This window comes from Melanerpes formicivorus, unplaced genomic scaffold (assembly GCF_026170545.1).
Source record: "Melanerpes formicivorus ecotype bairdi unplaced genomic scaffold, bMelFor1.0.p_v2 SCAF_50, whole genome shotgun sequence".
In the NCBI taxonomy this organism is placed as follows: Eukaryota; Metazoa; Chordata; class Aves; order Piciformes; family Picidae; genus Melanerpes; species Melanerpes formicivorus.
This window is the reverse complement of record NW_027142402.1, coordinates 1,963,346-1,980,803: the sequence shown is the minus strand read 5'-3', so window position 1 is coordinate 1,980,803 and position 17,458 is coordinate 1,963,346. Positions and strand designations below refer to the sequence as shown.

The window sequence follows — 17,458 nt, the reverse complement described above, 5'->3', positions numbered from 1 at the left end:
TTCATTTACCCATCCCAAATTCAGCTACTACTTGCCTTAGTCACCTCCTGACACAGTATCCAGGACAGATAACTTATTGTAATGATTTAATTCATGTAGAATACAAAATGTTTTTTCAAGACTTGTGTCCATGTCACTAAGTAGTGTTGAATCACTTGAAATTTTCTTCTTAAAAACACTTCTATTGCCCAGAGCTCTGATGCAAATTACCTTCTCTTGGAGCCCACTGGTTTTGGTCCATAGCTTCCTGCATCTCTCATTTTTTTGGAGACTAATATAAGTGACTTTGTTTTATTGATTGCTCTCTTTCAGAGAAGAGAGAATTAATGTTTTGTGTTGTGGGGTTTGGGTTTGTGGCATTTTTCATTTATTTAGTTATTACACACACACCCCTCACCCCCACACCCCCCCCAGACCCCCCAGGGATTTGAACAATGTGTTAACTGCAACCTGGAATGCAAAGTGCTAGTATGTGGCAGAATTTCATTGTGGTCTTAATTGAAATGGTCTAAATGTTTGGTAAAGCTCCCAGACTCCTAGAGCCTCTTATTTGTGTTAATCACCTCCTAATGCATAGCTGTGTTTGTTTCCAGGGAAAGATTAGATGTGTAAACACTCCTTTAAGTTTTATTTAAAGCAGTGCAAGGTCGTTTTGGATGCATTTCAGGCTGGTTTTTAACTGAGCCAAAATTCAGTGTGACAGCTTTTTGTGGGACAAGAAAATGTAGCTACAGGTTGCAGAGCCTTTAAAGCAGGACAGATAGTTGGACTGTGTTTCTCCAACTGGTTTCTCCTTTTCATCTTTCCTATTGCCATAGACTTTATTTGTTTTTCTTTGGAGTTTAAGTGAAGCAGAGCAAACAGGAGTGGCCTAATCTGAATTTATCTGAGATACTCAGGCCAGAGAGTGAGTTTCTACCAATAATCACCCTTGCAGTGAGCTTTGCTGCCTTTCCATGCTCTCATCCCTATTTACTTTTGTAAACTGAGTCCATCAAGTCCAACTGTCAACCCACCACCACCATGTTCACTAAACCATATCCCCATGTGCCACGGCTGCATGGTGTTTTTTGGACACCTCCAGGGATGGTGAGTCCATCACCTCCCTGCACAGCCTGTTCCAAAGCTTGACCACTCTCTCAGTAAGAACTATTTAAGTTGATGTCCAACCTAAACCTCTCCTGACACAACTTGAGGCCTTTTCCTCAGGACAAATACCATAGCTCCCGAGATCACCTCTTCCTTCTCTTCCCTTGGTGCTTTCATTGCAGAGCATGATAGGCTGTGACGTGGAATGTCTCCTTAGTCACTTAGAATGAGCTGTCCAGGTTGTGTCCCTTTCCACACTCACCTTTCCACACTCACCTTTCCACACTCACCTTTCCACACTCACCTTTCCACACTCACCTTTCCACACTCACCTTTCCACACTCACCTTTCCACACTCACCTTTCCACACTCACCTTTCCACACTCACCTTCCCACACTCACCTTCCCACACTACTCACTTTGAAAGAGGAAAAGTCTTGATGCTATGCAAGAATGGCTCAGCAAAATCCCAGACTCTGGCACACATATGGTCTACTGTGAAGGAGGAGAACAACCCCAGCGCATCCCAGTTTGTTTGTTAAATTAGAGCTTTATCCCATCCACAGACTTTGTTTTATTCTATCATCCTCATCACTATTATTGTTATTGTTATCCTTATTTTTACTATTTACACTTAAGAAATTCTGGGAAATGGGAAAATATATCCACATCAATTATTTAGGGAATATGGGAACGTGAACAGATGGAAATCTCATGTGTGGCACTGAGAGGAAAGGGAAATCTGTTTTACTGATTTAAATAAATATATGTATAAAGTTACTCACAGTTAATTTTATCTAATACATCACCTTGCAGAACACTCCTACTGGTTATTCTTTGATCTTTGGTGGAAAATAGGTTTCAGGAACAAATTATACCCTCTTGAATAATTGCCTTGCACTCCAGAATTTCCTGGAGACGTCTTAGATTCAGGCAAATCAGAAAACAAAGGATAAATACAGCTTTAATCTGTTGAAAGGTTATGTTTTTCTTTATAGACACAGAAAGAAATGCTTCATTAAGCAAATGACCTTGAAGCTGGGCTGTGATGGATATTGTAGTTAATTAAACTGCATGTTGAGGTAATATATTTTATTGTCTCTGGAAGCATTTACATGAGAAAGTGGCTAATGGATTTTGCTAGCCCAGTTTCTGCATGCACAGTAATGAAAGGAATTCCTGCAGACAGATGAGGTTATTGTGCAGTCCTCCATGTGCTGGTGTAAATTCTCAGGGTTTATATTAAGACTTGAATGGAATTGCTCAGATAAGGCTGTAGGAATATTTCTGCAGGAAAACTTCAAAGTAAAACTTTTCAGCCCCTATGCAATGTCAGAATTATTATTCAGTCTTCAATTAAAGAAAACCATGGACAATTAATTAATAAGTCCCTATATATCAAGGTATATTTCTTTCCACTTCTTCCAGCCTCCTTTTTTTCTCCCTGAATACCTTACAACCTCACTTCCTGCCATGCTTCCTTTTTCTCCTCACTTTTCTAATTTGCTTTTTTTTGGTTCATCTTTCATTTCAGAACCCTGAATGTTTCAGAAAGATATGTTTAATTCATTTTAAATTACAATACAGAAATGTAAAAAATTAAAGAGGAACACGGGGGGGGGGGGGGGGGAAGTGAGGGGAAAAGTATCTTAAGTATTGCACTTTTTGTTGCTCAGGGTGACAGAGGCAGTGAGGCAGATAAAGAAAACAAAAGGGCTCAGAAGGAATAGAAGAAAGTGAAATAAACATGAACTTCATTTCCCATGCATCACATGCATCATGAGCTGCAAGTGCATCAAAAATGCATTTGATCTCATTTCAGACTTACATCTGCTCATTTTCATCAGCTCTTTTCACAATTAAAAAGCAAAGTGGGAAGTGTTTATGATCTCTGAACATTGTCTCTTGTCTAGCTAGGCAAATTAATAGCTACACATGGATTTGCGTAGAAGTAACCTCGGTTCTGAAGAGTACAGCTTGCCTATGGCAAATTATTTATCTTCAACCTGCTGCAAGATACCTAACACAACTCATTAATGAGCCTGGATGGCCTTGTAACATGCTTCCTTGTATATCATAAGCAAAAATGTTAGCAACTAAAACTATAATTCTAATAACCCTCCCCAAAAAAGGTAAATAAACTTCAATCCAGTTACTAAGTGATAAGCATCAAAGAAGTATGAAGACATCAAGGAAAATGCAGTGTTGGGAGAAGTAATAAATAAATTAAACAGGTGCCTTCAAATTATGTGAAGAACATCAAAAATCTGTAAAATGACAGCATTTTAAAATAAGAGATAGGCTAACATTTTGTACAGTGATTAAGAAAGTGCTGATAGAGTAGCTAGAGTTTGTCAATAAATGATGTATGGATTTGGAAAGAAAGAGGAATAGATCACATAAAAATGATGAAGTGCTGTATTTTCACATGGTGAAGGAATCTAATATCCCAATGGGGATTTCTAAGGGCTAAACGTTTTCAAATCATGAGACTGTGGGACATACAGAAGAGCTGCATGAGAAGATATGTGACTTGCAGGGATCTGGTTTGAGGGAATGTTGATGCACTACAGTAATAGAGAGACAGAGCTGATGCTGTACGACATGTTCAGGAAAGGCAAAGTGGAAGATGCAGCAAGGCTGGTGAGAGGCCTGGAGCACAAGCCCTGTGAGGAGAGGCTGAGGGAGCTGGGATTGTTTAGCCTGGAGAAGAGCAGGCTCAGGGGAGACCTTAGTGCTGTCTATAACTACCTGATGTGAGGTTGTAGCCAGGAGGGGGTTGGTCTCTTCTCCCAGGCAACCAGCACCAGAATAAGAGGACACAGTCTCAAGCTGCAGCAGGGGAAGCTTAGGCTCGTGGTGAGGAGAAAGTTCTTCACAGAGAGAGTTGTTAGACATTGGAATATGCTGCCCAGGGAGGTGGTGGAGTCACCATCCCTGGAGGTGTTCAAGAGGGGATGTGGCACTTTGTGCCATGGTTTAGTAGTCATGAGGTGTTGGGTGACAGGTTGGACTTGATGATCTCTGAGGTCTTTTCCAACCTTATTGATTCTATGATTCAGGTAGTGATGGCTATTAAATGTTTCCATCAACTGTGGGGAAATACTAATATCTGATCTGTTTATAAATAGAGTTAAAGAATTGTGTACAATGGATGAATGGCAATAGCATTTAAAAAGACTGGTGTAGAGTAAAATATTATCAAGTCAATATCATTGCCCCCTCCCTGGAGGGGTTCAAGACCAGGCTGGAAGAGGTAGCATGGTCTAGTGGAAGGTGTCCCTGCTCATGGCAGGGAGGTTGGAAGTAGATGATATTTAAGGTCCATTCCCACCTATACCATTCTATGTCTCTAAGTCAATATTTATTACCACAGAACTGCATGTGTCTTCTTTAACAACGTGTAGCAAGTATCAATTTGTAAGTAATTAATCCTACATACCAATTTTGGGGGGAAAAAGAAATGGAGTGAGAAATCCACTGTATTAGAGGAGCTTGAAAAATGCTGCATAGCCTAGAGGGACTGGTGCCATGCAGAGTTTAAGTGATGAGAAAGCTGAGGTAACATCAGTGTTCATGGCTCCTGGATGACACTAAGAAGTTGAAGGAAGGACTCAGCAGCCACATGGAGTCAACCTAAGCAAACAGTCTTTTAATGAAGGCAGGAAAATATTTACTCAACTAGGAAAAAGAAGTAAGGGAGATAGGGAAGAAATGGAGATGATGTCTGTTAAGAGGGGAAAAGAGGAGGAGTGGGTGATGGAAAACATTGTCACTGGTGCAAAATTATCGTGGAAAATGTTACCAGTTCCTGAAATTTCAGTAATTTCCCTTGAAATCCGAGGGATAATAACATTTTGAATGACAGCAGAAGTTCACACCTTTTGTGGGTTTGAGGGACTGTTTATTTTAGATACCATTCATTTTGCAAAGAGTGGAAGGAATATTATCTGAAGATCAACAGCAATTAAGCGAGCTTGCAGGAGCAGGAATTTCTTAAACTATTATGCATCTAATATGCTGAAGTTCCCCAATGTCATTTAGCAGCTACCTGAAAAAAAAAACCCACTGCTGTTATGTAATCTGCTTTGTCTGAGAACAAATTAAATGATGTATAGCTGCGAATATCATACATTGTTGAAACGAGAAGAGAAACCTTAAAGGCTTAGTGACACAAGTGTTGGCTGCTCTTTAGTTGTGCTGACAACATGAGTTGACTTACATCAAGATAAAAATAATACCAACATGGAAAAAAAAGAAGATTAATTTCATGGTACTGCTCTGTATCCTCTTACTTCTGTTCCATGACATCTGAAGGCAGCTTTTAAGATGAAGTTAAATGACAATGCATGGCAAGACGAGCAGCTAAATGTTCTCACACTTCTGGTCCCCTGCTAGTCATCAGGCACTGAAGGTATTGATTACAAAGGAGAATGATACAGATTGCCAGCAAAGCTGACAGCAGCATTCTCACGCATCATTCAGTGTTGAATAGCGTGGAGCTATTTGTCAAAGCAGCAAACCTCTCATCTGAGTTTCTGTCCACAAGATCTTGCCAATTATTATCTGTCCTATGAATTTTAACAAGATGAAGAATAGTGAGCATCTTCAAGGTCTGTCAGAAATACTATTGTGGAGAACAGCTCCTGTTTAAGAATAGGTTTCTGACAGAAATGTTTTGCATGTGCTGTCTGAATTATTCTCCTCACTAATTTTTGTCACACAATTATAGAACGCCTCAGGTTGGAAGGCACTTTAGAGATCATCGATTCCAATCTCCCCAACATGGGCAGGGAAGGCTCTTAACTAAACCAGGTTGCTCAAGCCCTTATCCAACCTAGCCTTGAACACCTCCAGGGAGGAGACATCCACAGCCTCCCTGGGCAGCCTGTTCTGGATTCCCACTACCCTCATACTGGAGAACTTCTTCCTCAGCTCTGGTCTAACCCTTCTCTCCCTCAGCTTCAAACCATTTCCTCTTGTCCTGCCTCTAAACACCCTTCAGAAAAGTTCCTCTCCAGCCTGTGCTGTGGGATCCCTTCAGATGTTGGCAGGCAGCAATGTTTCATGTATGCAAAAGGACATCTTTTCTCTCTAAAAGATGTTAAATGTTTCTGGCCACAGTAGCTTTCAGACAAAGTTAGGGAGTGATAAAAGACCATTTTCAGACTTCTTCATTGTGGGATATTAATTTGCCTTTTGTAAATCATCATTAAAAAAAATTACTTAGAACTGGCCTTATTTAGTGTCCAGTGGGTGTTTAATCCAATTAGTGTTAATCCTTGTCCTTTGCATAATGAAATGAGCTTTGCTTTCCATGCAACTAATAGCTTCTTTCTTTGGAAGATTTTTTTAATATCAGTTTCTTAATTGTCATTTACTCTTCCAATTATTGTATTATCAGGAGATTCAAATAAAACAAACTGCTCCCAACACTATTTCCTCTCTCAGGCAAAGGAGAAAATAAGACAGCTGCGCTCAGAACACTGCAGGACTTCTTGACCCTGCTTATTATCTTAGCATTACTTCAGACACTATTAAATCAGGGTAAGGTCAGCAGGTTAACAGTGTGTTGCCATTACTTCAGTTTGCAGTGAACAGAAAAATGCTTTCCAGCATCTTCTGGAGCCCATTCTTTTCTATTTCCAAAACATGTCAAACTCATGAACACTTCAACCATTGAACTCTTCGCTGAAAAACAAAAAAGGAGCTAACCTTTGTGCATCTCGATGCCTTCCTGAAATCTTCCCTTTTTAAGGAGAGGAGGGGAAAGAGATTTATTTCTCCAGTTTTATTTCATGATAAGCTGTATTGGCTGTTGACAGGGAAAAACAAAACAAAACCACAAACTACCTTGCATTAAACAAATCCTCATTAAAACCTTTAAGTAGGTCCGTGCTCAATGCTTACTGCTTTCCGAAGGTGAAGCAATGGGAGATGGAAATGGAAGATATGTTATTTGTTGAAACTCCTCTTTCTCTTTCTTGTAGTGAAGATTTCTCCTCCCAGGAGGATGGGGGGAAAAAAATAATTAAATGCAGTGTTCAGGAGTAAGTTAATAGAGTTAAAGGGGAGGAAATGGGAGAAATATAGAAAGAAGAATGGAATAGAATAGAATTAACCAGGTTGGAAGAGACCTTTGAGATCATCAAGTCCAACCTATCACCCAACACCATCTGATCAACTAAACCATGGCACCAAGCACCCCATCCAGTCTCTTCCTAAACACCTCCAGTGATGGTCACTCCACCACCTCCCTGGGCAGCACATTCCAATGGCCAATCTGTCTTTCTATGAAGAACTTCTTCCTAACCTCCAGCCTAAACCTCCCCTGGCACAGCTTGAGACTGTGTCCTCTTGTTCTGGTGCTAAAGACAGTTTTAGGAATCCAGCAAGGCTTTAAGTAATAGACATTTTAACTTCAGCAAACCAGTATCTATGCAATGTATTTAAGTCACAACAGCTTCTTTCATTAAGCCAGAACAAGGAGAAAGTCACAAAGTAGTAGCCAGTCATTAATTAATCCCATCAATGGCACAAAAATGATTCCTTTTTCTCCCCTTTCACTCAACATGCCATGACAGTCCTAGAGCAGTGCAACTGAAAAACACCACCAGATACTCCAGGATGGTTTTTAACTAATAATTGGTACCCCTAAGTTGGTGGGAGGGTGAGGAACACATTACCTTCTTGGCTAAGGTTATTTTCGAAAGCATCATGCAAGATGCAAGTTCAAAATCCATCACTGCTTTGTTAGAGGAATACTTTTTGCTGTCTCACTAGGAGGAATTCAGGGGAAACATCTACACTGGTGTCTCTTCAGAATGGAAATGCACTTGAGGAGGCAGTGTTATATCTTGTGACAGCCTATTCCAGCTCCCAAATACTTTGAAGGGATTGATTCTAATCTCTGAGGGAGACAAGTAAGAAAAAGTTAATGGAAGCCATGAAACAGATCTACCTCACCTTAATTATGCCCTTTTGTTCTGTTAATAGTGAAATTGGTGTAATTTCTTTGCTGGACTCACCCAGTGTGTGTGATTTGAAGATTAGGCACAAAGAGGGAATAAACACTCTCTGTGTGCTTTACTTAGCCTTAGAAAAAGAGAAGTCAAAAGCTAAAATCAAATTCTCTTTAATAATATTGTGTGTTGTTTCCCTAAAGCTAAGAGAGCTATTAGCATTATTTAAAGTTCAAAAAGAGCTTTCTTGGCTTTGTGTAGCTTTATTAGCTGCAAAAGGGACAATGTGCTCTTGAAACATTAAGAATAACAACCCAAAAAAACCGTTATTTACATCATTAGACCTTTATTTAATGTTGTTACGAACAGTAAGGGAGGTGATAAGAGCAGAATAGGCATGGTGAGATTCCTCATAGGCTCTGTTTTCCTCTTCTGATGTAGCATTATCATAAGAATAATAATAGCATAAATTGTCTGTCAAGATGAATTAATATGTAGAAAGCCAGTTTAATGAAAGCTCCTGGTGCTTCAAGAATTAAATTGGGGAAAGGAATTTGTTCCACTTAAAAAGTAAATTTATGAATAACACCTATTAGCTGCAATGCAATGCATTATTAACTTTAATGGTGTGGGTGGAAAAAAAGCCTGCTCATTGAAAGAAAGAAAGCAAGAAAGGGGGGAAAAGTCAATTTGAAACAGTAAGATTGCTGCATATTGGGGATTTTAGTGGAAAGAATAGTTAGGTACCACAGGCATGTTCTTGGAGTAGCCATAGCAATGGTTCAAGGCAAGGTCTTAATTGTTTTAGGGCAAGTTTTCTTCTCTGTCTGGTTAGTTGAGACTGAAAATGGTAGGTCAGTCAAAGCAATGCCTGTATAACCTCTCTGTCTTCTAAGAAGTCTTAGTGATGATTCCAGAGGAAATGTTCATGTGAGCTGGGAAGGATTTGTTCAGTTGTTTACATCACCAGTGCCTATTTATTCATCCTCCTCATCACCAAATTATTATTAGTGCTCTTGTTTATATTTGTATGATGGTTGGTTATTACTAATTCATAACCCAAGCTGGATAATCAGGGGATGCAGAGCAAATACAGAGCAAAGCAAGATTAAATCACTGCAATCCAATAAACTCAGCTGCCTGGTAGCTCTGAAGAGCACCGGATACCTGGGAGCTGCTTGCTTTTGGGCTGTGCAGGTGCAGCTGGCATCCCATGCAAGGCTACAGCTAAATGTCACAAAATAACAATGGCTGAGAGATCTCAAGTTCTTACCCAATAAATCAATAAAGTCAGGCAGTACATGACTATAAATTTCTTGAATGCTTATTTGCCATGGATCTGGGAGCCATTATAATCATTCCCAACCAGTTCTCATCCTCCAAGCTCCTTTTGCAATACATACACCTAAAGAGTTTACCTGGTTGATCTTATTAAGTTCTTTAGGTTTTCTCTTCTCTCTGCCCCTCAGAGGAATAATGGAGCATTGTATCATTTGTTTTCTACAGCTCTAATTTTATTACACCCAGGACATTATGTATTTTCCCATAACATTTAATTACTCTTCATGTAATAGCTCTACAGGCTCGGATATTTTTGCTTTTCTTTTTAATCAAGAGTGCACACTGAGTCCCAAACAAGGCTGCAGAATTTATCTGCCATAAAAAAAGGAAGCTATTTTAAGTGTGTAGATTTTCAAGTTCATTGAGCTGATGTGATCAGGCTATGGTGCATGGAAAGTGCTTTCATATCATTGAAAGAAAAAAAACCACCACACCAAGAACAACCAAAACCAAAGGTCAGTATTGATTTGAAAGGGTTTTGTGCTGCCTTCTTGATCATTAGGAGATTACACACTTTGTGAACAAGGGAATATCAAATGTAGCTGCTTCTGGTACTGTTCAGGGATAGAGCATCAAAGGTTTACCAGATGATCAGGTACAAGCCTCCAGCTTGTGTTTAAGGCTGGTGAAACAAGCGAGGAAGCCTTTGGTGGAAAGCAGCGAGAAAAGTCAGGTCTCCTTTTATCCTTTATTAAGTGGCCAAAAATGACCTTTTTAAAAAGCAGTACTTAAATCACAGGCAGTTATTAATATTTCCTTGGGAATGTGATCATTGTGCTATTGTTCTGTGCAGGCAAGGAATGATACCTTCAGCATCACTGAATTTAGCAGCACCAGATCTGAGTACCAGTACTTGAAACTCAATCCCGTGTTAGAGATGAGGGATCAAGAGTCCACTGCAAAGCTTCCCCTTGGGTAGAGGAGCATATCCCTGTTTAAGTATGCATTATTTTGGTCAGGCTCTAGAAGGATCTGGGAAGTATTGCACATCAAATGATGGCTCAGCTTCACTGCTGTCTGCTCCAATAATGACAGAGAATGCATTGACATTTATCCACCCTTAGTAGTTCTCTTACAGTGATGGATTTGTCTTTCAGGAGAATTTTTCCAACTCAAAAAGATATAATTATGAATTTACTGATTCCTCAGATATTTACTCTCTTCTTCTCTCCCCCAAAAAGTTGGTAGTTTGCTTGGTTGGTGGGGTTTTTTTTCCCCACACATAAAATATTCTTCTACCTTGTCCATAACTGTGTGTGTTTTCCCTGCAGAAAAATCACTTTATTGTCAGCTGCCATGGGATCTGTGAACTGCCCAGTGCCAGAGATGGTCTCAACATGCAGGTCAGTATAATTCTCAAACACTTTAAGAGGCTTCCCTGGGAGGTGGTAGGATGGGGTGGATGGGGTTGAGTTCCTACCCCTGAGGGGTGTTTCGAAGAGGCAGCGATGTGGTGCTGAGGGACGTGGTTTAGGAACAACGCTGGTAGAGTTAGAGAATGGCTGGACTGGATGGTCTTAAAGGTCTCTTTCAACCAAAATAGTTCTGTTACTACAGAGGCAAGAGTATTAAATGAAAATGTCTGATATTTCAGGGTTGTATAAAATTGTGATAGACTCATAGAATTGTTAATGTTGGGAAAAGATCTAGAATGAAGGTGCTGCTTCTAAGGATGAGGCTTTGTGCTAGTTTAAGACAAAAATCATAGAATCTTGCAGGTCAGGGAAGACCTCTAAGGTCATCAAGTCCCAACACCACCATGCCCACTAAACCATATCCTGAATGCATGCAAGAAACAATGAAGCTATCAGAAGATAGGAAGAGAAATAAAATATAACATTGGAACAATATTGTGCTTCTGATGCAGAAAGCTGGTATGTTTTGATCTGTTCTCTCTCAATATTTAGCCATCCTACTGGAAAGCCATGTTATCATCCTGTGTTTCACTTAATAGAGCACAGTAAACATTAACTGAATCGGTGGAGGAAGAACTGCACTGCTCAAGGACATCCCACAAAGTCAATTGATTGTAGTTTCATTTGGAAAAAGAGCTCAAAATCCTGGAAGCTGGATAGAGTTTTGAGGGGTTGGATATGACCCTCTGAATGATTTTATCTTTTCAAATAATAGCACTCAAAAACTAAAATAGCACTCAAAAAACCCAAACTGTGTTTGGGGTAAATAATACTCGGGGTGGGGGGAGATCATGTTCATTTCTGTCTTGTGGGTCTCAGGGTGGGTACATCCTGTGATGAGGTCTGGGTACAGTTCAGTAGTAGACAAGTGGACCTTTTGAGAACTAAGAAAGCACAAGAGGCCTCAGTTAGCACACTTCTAACCTTCACAGGAATTTCATTCTCAGATCCTTCCCTTCAGGAATGACACAACTGAACAGTCACGAGCAACACTCAAACGAAAACCCTTTAGGCAGAAAGATGAAGCTGTGGAAGAATAACTAATGCTTCTCAATTACCCTTCTGCAAAGGCTATGCAGAAACAGATTGCAGAGTAGCACAGATTGCACTTGCTACCTGGAGATGTTTGCCTTTGCTTTGTGTGGGGCAGTGCCAGTGGTTGGGACTCAGGTTAATTTGCCACAGATAATTTTTGCGGTATTCGCACGCTGCGTCTGTTCTCTCGGAGGTTATTTTCCTGCAGTGCAGTGGAATTTCCCGGCTCAAATTGGGCAGCTATTTATCTTCAATAATTCAGATCCTTTTAAAAAGCTCAAAGCCAATGTTTTTCTGTCAGCTTTAGAAAATAAGTCATTTGCAGACTTCAACTGAGACTGAGGGTAAAGTCGCCATCCTCCCAAAGGTGTCGTCTTCAAATTACAAACACAGGAAACAAGAGCAGGGACGTGACAGGGACTTGCTTGGCCAATTATGTTTGCTTGTGCAAATGCAGGGATTAAGAATAGATTGGAATGCTTTGACTTTAACTCGTTTGCTTTCTCAGATGGAATTAGACCCACAGCGTCAGGGCAGAAGCAGCAGCTTTGAACTTCAGCATGCATAATTTGCAAACATGTCTCACAAAATAATCAGATGCAGCACAACCCCAAATTCAGATGAAGAGCAGATTCATCAATAGCTCTGGAATGTTGCTGATTGTTTGTTTTTTTTTCCCTGAAACATCTGCACCAGGCCAAGAAAAATGTATCCCTCCTGCTCCTGTGAAGGCTCCGTGGCATAGCACAAAGCCCTCTGGGCTCCACAGCCTTGCACTCCAGTCCCTAATGAGCAGCAGTGTGATCCCCTTGCAAAAGCCAAAGCTGTATGAATTTAGAACTAGCTGAGCCTGTGTCTGAGCTTATTTAAGCTCTGAGATTGCTGTGAGAGCAACCAGCAATGCCTGCAGGTACCATGACTGCTAGCAGTCAGCCAGCAGATATAATTGGCTACCCTGAACTGTAGAGGCTTGTGTCTCAGCTTGTCTCAGTACATAATATAATAAGCTGCAGGACTCGAGCTGTATTAATTACAAGGGGAAGGCAAATGCTGCTTTTGCCTGCTCTTATTGTTGTCCTTTCACATCATCCCTGTGCCTTGATTTTCTTTCCTCAGTAGTGTTTAGCTGAAGCTGTTCCTCCTGTTTTTCAAGGCAGATAATGTCCTTCAGTTTAAAGAGCAAACAGGGAAAAAAATAACACATTGTCTTAGTATTTCATGTGCTCTAGCTACAATGAAACATAGCAGTAGGAGTTGCAGTACTACTAGTAGTATTGAAGTGTGCAGTGTGTCCTGCTTTGAAGCCTTACTTTGCCTTTAAAAGCAGGTGAAAACTTTCGAGCTGCACGTCCAAAGCGTGTTTAGAATTGTGAATCAAACACTCAGCACTGGTCTGGGGTTTATTACAATTCTTGGTAACTTCAGCAGCAGTCTGAGTCTGTATCAGTAACCATTTGTTCTGAAATTGGAGCTTGAAGGAACAAAATTAATGTGTTTACTATTAATTGTTTAGCTTCTCTTAATTCAAAATTTATGACAAGGAGATGAATGTGTTTCTGTTCACTCTCATACATCAAACTGATGGAAATATTCTTGCCTCACTGGTCTAAAATTATCCAGCTTTCAAATTATTAATAACAATGTTTATGTTTGTTAAAAGCCAGCTGTAGCCACCATTCCCTCAATAGATGATGATTTGGTGTTCTAATGCAACTTTGCCTCCGTGAGAAACCAACTTGGGCATTACATTTCCATTTAAAAATGAAAATGCATGCATAGCTATAAAGATATCTCGGCTATAAATAAAGATATCTCGGCTATAAATAAAGATATCTTGGCTATAAATAAAGATATTTCAGCTACAACAAAAAAAATCAGCTGTAAAAAAATAATATCTACAAAATATAACCCAAAATGTACAAACTGAACATACCAACCATAGGCACAAATCTACAAACTATAAACACAAGCTGCTTGTCCATCAGCACTCCCAGGTCCTTCTCCACGCAGCTGTTTCCCAACAGGTGCTGCTTCATGGAGTTGTTCCTCCCCAGGTGCAGGTCTCCATCCACACTTGGTCTTGTTGAACTTCATGAACTCCTTCCAGCTCTCCAGCCTGTTCAGGTCCCCCTGAACTGCAGCACATCCTGCTGGGCTGCCAGGCACTCCTCCCAGTTTTGGTGCCACCAATGGCTCCTACACTGAATGTTTCAGAAGGAGGAGGTGCTCGTGTCATAGAAGCCTCTGGGTAGCAGAGGACACATGAAGCTTTTGCTCTGTAAATATCATACAGTTTCTACAAGGCACAAGAAAGGAAAGCAAAATCCAGATTTGAAGTACTAGAAATTACATTGTTCAACATGGGAGCACAAAAATAGATCCTCTTACTCCAGAGGAGTTAAATATCTAGTTCTGGGGAGAAGAAAAAAAACAAAAGAAGTCCCCTGTAGAGTGCTCTGCTCACATCTTTCTGCTCTCTAGTTGTCTGCTTTCAGGTGCCTTTTACTTAATTTTGCACTTGAGTAAGCCACAGAACACTTTCAATAAAAGTAAGTGTCCCATTATTAATAAAATAAAACAATTTGCATGAAGAAAGTACTAAAGTCAGACTGCTTTAACCTTCTTATTCCAACTATTAGACTTGCTTAAATACTTCTAAAATTGCTCTTTGGAATGGCTGAATATATGTAAGCTGAGCAGGGCTGTGCTCTGAATCTAAAAGAGAAGCCATCTGAGATCATTACATGATCATCTACAGTCCCATGGACTTTCAAAAGGAATTTGGTTGTCATACAGGAGGCTTCTATAGTCAGAACTTCCCCTGGAGTTTGCCTTTTAAGTTTTCTTGGTGTTTTTAAATTTGCTCTCACTTCACTCATTCTTTTTATTCCATTGGGATCTCCACAGCAAAGTATCTTTGTCAACTATCTGGATGTGAGGGCATTGAGAGCTCCCTCAGAAAGTCTGCAGCTGACACCAAGATGGGTGGCAGCGTTGATCTGCTCAAAGGTAGGGATCTGGACAGGTTGGATGGATGAGCCAAGGCCAGTTGCATGAGGTCCTGCACTTGGGTCACAACAACCACATGAATGCTTCAGGCTTGGGTAGAGTGGCTGGAAACTGACCAGCAGAGAAGGACCTGGGGGTGCTGGTTGACAGCCACTTGAACATGAGCCAGCAGTGTGTCCAAACAGTCAGGAAGGCCACCAGCATCCTGGCCTGGATCAGGAATGGTGTGGTCATGGGAAGTGATTGCACCCCTATACTGGGCACTGAGGATGCCACACCTTGAGACCTGGGTTCAGTTTTGAGCCTCACCCCCATGTCATGGATATCCCTGAAACTGATAAAGCTGCAGCAACTATGACACTAGAAAAAGATAAATATTTAGTATCATAATATTACTTAGCATTGGAAAAGTTCCAGCAGCTTCTCATTCCTGCATCCTAGAGTCAGGGGCAGAGGGTTTTGAAGTGTATAAAAGACAGTAGAGACTGCACTGAATCTGGGCTAGAAAAATGAAAAACTTTGAGCCTTGAACCCGAGGTGCTCTGCATAACATTTCTGCTGTCAGGAGCAATGTCAAGTGCTTTCTTCTCAGCACAGGGATGAAATACTCTGAAAATAATACCAATAGAGTTGGCAATGTTCTGCCTTCCTCTCTGATTTATGGCTCACAGCAGTTGTACATTTTAGCCAGGAGTCAGTGGAACAGAAGAAATGTCATCATTTCCTTGCATTAGTGACTTTTCTTCATCTTTTGCTGCACCAGCTAATGTCTGCCCAGGATCCTCACTGGGCGAATAGAATAATTAATATGTATAGAGCCAAGGGTTAATTCAAAAGCTCCCTTGTAAGACATCAAAGAAAGCAAGGGGAGGGGGGAGGAAGTGCAATTTCAAGCTAATACAGGATGTCAGAAGTTACTAGCAAAAGCATACTTTTAACCTTTGGGGTTTTTTCCTTTATTTTTCATAGAAATTTGGAGGGAAGGTTGGAATGAATTAATGTGGGTGGGAGGAAGGAAATTGGAGAGAAGGAAGGGACTATCAACACAACATTTTAATGGTCATCCCATTTTAGTATGGTATTATGTTGTGTGATGTATTGCTATTAATACTAAATATTAAAGATAATAATAAATAATAATAAATAATATATAATAATAAATATATAAATGGTAAATAAGTAAATAATAAATAAATGATAAATAATAAAGAGAAGGGCAACAAAGTTAGTGAGGGGCTTGGAACACAAGCCCTATGAGGAGAGACTGAGGGAGCTGGGGCTGCTTAGCCTGGAGAGGAGGAGACTCAGGGGTGACCTTATTGCTCTCTACAACTACCTCAAGGGGGGGTTGTAAACAGGCAGAGGTTGGTCTCTTCTCCCAGGCAGCCAGCACCAGAACAAGAGGACACAGTCTCAGGCTGCGCCAGGGGAAGTTCAGGCTGGAGGTCAGGAGGAAGTTTTACACAGAGAGAGTGATTGCCCATTGGAATGAGCTGCCCGGGGAGGTGGTGGAGTCGCCGTCACTGGAGGTGTTCAGGAGGAGACTTGACAGGGTGCTTGGTGCCATGGCTTAGTTGATTAGGTGGTGTTGGATGATAGGTTGGACGCGATGATCTTGAAGGTCTCTTCCAACCTGGTTTATTCTATTCTAATGAGCAAATTAATATTATCTCAGAACCTTCCCTTAGCACTGAAGTGGTTACATAAATACTATGCCAAATTCTCAGTGAAAGCAGATGTTATCTAGAGCGTCATATATTTGCCTAAGATATCAAATGCTATTGTCTTGGAAAGATAAGCTTCCCTTCCTTTACACAAAGAGAAGAGTATAGTCATAACTATCCTATCACCCAGGAAAGGACAGGCTCAGATGCAGTGGATTGCAAATCTTCCTCAAATCTCTTTTCATTTGGGACAACTGCTCTCAATGCTGGAAATTAGCCCTGAGGGAAGTCTGGATAAAAGCCAATGGTTTCTCTTCCAGTTCTTAGTCTTTCAGTATGTGCAGCACTTCCTTGTCACTCTTTTGAGCATTTATTCTGACACCAATGATCTGCCTTGGTCATTGTTTTAAATATGCTTGTAGGCTTCCACAAGAGGTAGTGACTTTATTTTGTCTGGAATATCTTACTTATTCAGTCAAAATACAGCAAATGTGTTGTGGAAAACTGGTAAAAGGTGAGATAGACACACAAAATCCGTATTACAGCAGACCTGAAGGAATCAAAGATCCACATCATTTATTTATTCAAGGATTTAATATTTCCTTATAGATTCCTCTCCTCTGATTGCAGGACTCCTTTCATTTTGCTGGCAAAACTCTTCAGTCTGTGCTTTTTGCTTCCTCTTGATACTTCTGTTAATTTGCCTGAAAGCTGTCAAATTTGCTCACTTTCAGGTTACATTGTGTACACATTCATGTCAACACTTCCCTTCTCATAGCTTACTGCTCTGAGATCTTCCACCACGGCTTTTGCTTTCTTTCAGTCCCAGCTGTCAGAGCTCCAAGCCATGGGACTTCCTATAGACTTTGATATCAAACTCAGAACATTCTTTCTGGTATAATCGATGTTCCAGCATTTGATCATCCTTGCTTTTAGTCTTTGC

The 17,458-nt window shown here is 40.5% G+C and overlaps 1 long non-coding RNA gene across 1 annotated transcript in view; it reads left to right on the top strand.

Annotated features, from left to right (window-relative positions):
• Window positions 1–10,691: 10,691 nt before the first annotated feature.
• Window positions 10,692–17,458, top strand: part of LOC137452182 (uncharacterized) — a 31,899-nt gene continuing 25,132 nt past the window's right edge. Inside the window, exon 1 of the long non-coding RNA XR_010989996.1 lies at window positions 10,692–10,735. This is a non-coding gene — a long non-coding RNA (uncharacterized lncRNA). The remainder of the gene's footprint in view (window positions 10,736–17,458) is intronic.